We start from the raw sequence: 3720 nt of genomic DNA on the forward strand, positions 1-3720 counted from the left end.
AGGAAGGAAGGAAGGAAGGAAGGAAGGAAGGAAGGAAGGAAGGAAGGAAGGAAGGCTGGAAGGCTGGAAGAAGAGAAGGAAGGAAGGACAGGGGTTGGGGCAGGAGAAAAGGAAGAGAGGGAGAAAGTTAACCACATCTAATATATATGCACATATATATGTGTGTATGTATATATGTATATTTAAGTTCATTTTGACAGTCGGAAGGAGTTACTAACAAGGTTGCTGGTGATTTGTTTTCAAGCACAGCTTTTTGTTTCGTTTTGTTTTGTTTTGTTTTGTTTTGTTTTAGAACAAATGATGAAGCAAAACAAAACTCTTTGTATTACTTACTTGTCTGTTGCTGTAGTAAAACTCCTTGATCAGGCAATGCATACAAGAAAGGGCTTATTTTCGCTTTGGTCCCAAAGGTTAGAGTTCATAATGGCAGGACAGAAGCACCAAGCAGCAGGCATGATGGCAGAAGAAGGAAGCTGAGAGCTACCATCTTGAACTGCAAACTAGCAGCAGGAAGCGAACTAGAAATAGGCAGAGCTTTCTCCTGTCAAGCCCACCCCAGCAAAGCCACACCTCCTATTTCCCCATAGACAGGCTCCCAACTGAGACAGTGTTCACTCAACAGACTGCTAGAGACTCTTGAAGTTCAAATTAAATCGCAAATGTTGTCAGTCAGCTGTGGATATTCTTCTTATTTCTTAGCTTGGTTTTCATCCTCTCCAGCATACTCAAAACTATTTTTATCCTAAGTTTTGTTCCTCTTAAAACATATTTTTCCTAGCTGGGTTTGTAGCTCGGTTGCTCAGTGCCTGCCTGCTACGCCAGCCCCCAACACCACATGACCTGTGCTGCTGGTGTGCCTGTAACCTGTGGGGCAGAGGGTCAAAAGGTCAAGGCTATCCTTGATATGTAGGGGCTGATGTGGCCCAGCATGGGCTCCATGGGACCTTGTCTCAGAAAAGAGGAAAGAAACGAGAAAAGAAAAAAAAGAAAGGACTTGAAAAAGAAAAACCAACAACAGAAGCTCTTTTCTAATAAGCTCAAACGGATAGAGAAGGAACAAAATCAAAATAAAGATTTTTTTCCTTAATCAGTGAAGAGAATAAGTAGCCAACATAATATCTCATCATCACTAAATAATTAACTATTTCTATAAATAAAATATTCCCCTACGTAGCACAATGTAACGATAACTATAAAAGCTGGAAAAGGAACGCTGACATGCTGTTTCTATCTATTCTCCAGGACTCATCGGAACGTTACAGCTGACCTGCTGACTCTTCTAAACAGAAGAGCCCACTCTGCACTTAGTGGCCACGACCCTTCTCAACCCTTAGGACAGAACACGACCTTGCTCTTTCTTAGCTACCATGGCCTTGGCACTTCTGGAAGATTACACAATAATTATTTTTGTAGAATGCGTCAACTTAGCATTTGACTGCAGCTCTGCGGCGCTCTTCTTATGAGAGGCTTCTGAGGCCAATTTCAGTTTGTCTCATGAGCAGATTCACAGGGTACTCACCACACAACTTCTCTGTAGTCAATATTTGCTGTCTACGTTAGGGCTTACTTCCCTCACTGTGCCATATAACGGTGTGTCTTCAGAAGCAGTGAGGGCACTGCCACACTTTGGGTGGGCCAGAGGCAGAAACTGGTCCTTGGGTACACCCTTTAAGACACGCCCCAGGGGCCTGCTTCCTCGGGTTAGGCCCCGCCTCCCAGATAAGGCCACCGGGGACCAAGCATCCAAAGCACAACCCTGTGGCGGACATTTTATATTTGAACATCTGAGCCTAAACTGATAAGGTACACAAGTAAACTGAAACTTGGAGGATGAGTAAGCTACTTATGTAAGTTACGGTGATCTTCCTACAGAGCAGGTGTCCTGACTAGTTTCATGTCAACTTGACACCAGCTATGGTTATCTGAAAGGAGGGCACCTTAATTCAGAAAATGTGTCTATAAGATCAGGCTGTAGAGCATTTTCTTAATTAGTGATTGATGGGGAGGGCCCAGGCCATTGTGGGTGGTGGCATCTGGGCTGGCGGCCCTGGGTTCTGTAAGAAAGCAGGCTGAGCAAGCCATGAGGAGCAAGCTAGGGAGCAGCCCCCTCCATGGCCTCTGCCTCAGCTCCTGCCTCCAGGTTCCTGCTCTGCTTGAGCTCCTGCCCTCACTGCTTTTGAAGACACACAGTTCAAACTATCTCAGTTTAACCAGCACATTCATGGAGTGCTTTCGCCCTACCATAGATCCATGCTGGACTCTGCCATTTCCCTTCCTTGATGTGGAGAATGGCATCTGGAGGCTAGAATCTGTGCAATCAGTATTTCCGCTGCCACTGAGCCACAGCCGCTCTTCACTTCGCCGTGGGCACAGGCAGGCAGTGTCTGCCTCCTCGGGGCAGAAAACTACCTTGCTTGCCACATCTAAGGGTTTTAGTGCTTAATTATCTGGGAAGAGACAAGTAAACAGGAAAAACTAAAGTTTATCTTAAGCTTTGTTTTCATCAATATGGCTTTTAGAATATCTCCCTGGCAGGGAGGCACGGCGATCAGGAAGGCGGCTTCCCGAAGGCGAGGCTACCCCTGCAAGTTCCCCAGACTCAGGAAATTCAGGAACATCCTCTCCCTCCTGAAAAGAAGATATATATATTGAATGTGACTGTAATGAGCTACTTTTTCCTCTTTGTTGTCCTCACATCCTTCTCCTGCTTTGGTAGCTCAACTTTTACTGCAGCAAAAGGTCTTAGCACACAGACACATATGTAGAAATAATACAACGTTTTTATCTGTTACCCATGCTAGTGCCCAAATAATGACACAGAGGCCTGTTGGGTTTATTAGTCAGCTTTAAAGCGCTGCAGCTGGGCAGGGGCTGGTGTGTTCTGACCTGTGTGTGCCGGCCTGGCCCCTTCCCAGCCGCGGCCGCGTTACCTACCACCTAGTCTCCCTGGCCGCTGCCACTCCATCTTTGTCCTCATGGTGCCTCCCTATGTTACTGCCTCAATTCACCGCAGCAAGAGAACAGATTCATCCTAGATGTCTATTAACAGATGAACAGGGAATGAAAACGTGTGATGTATTCATAATGGAGCTTTATGCAGTCACAATGAAAGATGTCATTATGAAAGTTGCAGTAAAAGAGACGCAACTTGAAAATATTATTTTAAGTGAGCTAAGCCAAGCTCAGAAAGACAAGCGCCACGTGTTCTTCCTCACGTGTGGGTCTCGGTTTCAGGAATGAAGGCTTACAGACAGATGTCCTCCGTCCTTACAAAACGTCTCGGTGTAACCCCAGACATCAGCTCCTCGCCCACAAGGCGGCGGAAGGCCCTCGCGCCCTCGGCCGGGCAGCCCGGTCTGAGAGCGCCTGGGCGCTAGCTCAGGCCAGAGGACGCTTCCGAGGCGCGGGAGGTAGCGAGCTTGGTGCCCACCTCTCGGGGACATGTGTCAGAACCACGGGAAGCAGGGGCTGACCCAGCCCAGGTGCCGTGTTCGGAACTCGCTCAAAGTAGCTGCTGTCCCGGAAAAGAGGCTCTGCTCCAGAGGTTCCCTGTGATAGTCAGGTTTTCAGGGCTTTCTCCACAGCCTTCAGTTCTAAAAACAGACAAAACGGGAACGTTTCTCCCTGGAGGGAACATTTAGCAAACAAAACCGCAAGACTTTGAAAGGTAAATTCTCTGTTCAAATAAAGGACTGGGGGAAAGCTTCCTTCTATGTTCCT

This window comes from Psammomys obesus, unplaced genomic scaffold (assembly GCF_907164565.1).
Source record: "Psammomys obesus unplaced genomic scaffold, mPsaObe1.curated_primary_1811, whole genome shotgun sequence".
NCBI classification, from domain to species: domain Eukaryota; kingdom Metazoa; phylum Chordata; class Mammalia; order Rodentia; family Muridae; genus Psammomys; species Psammomys obesus.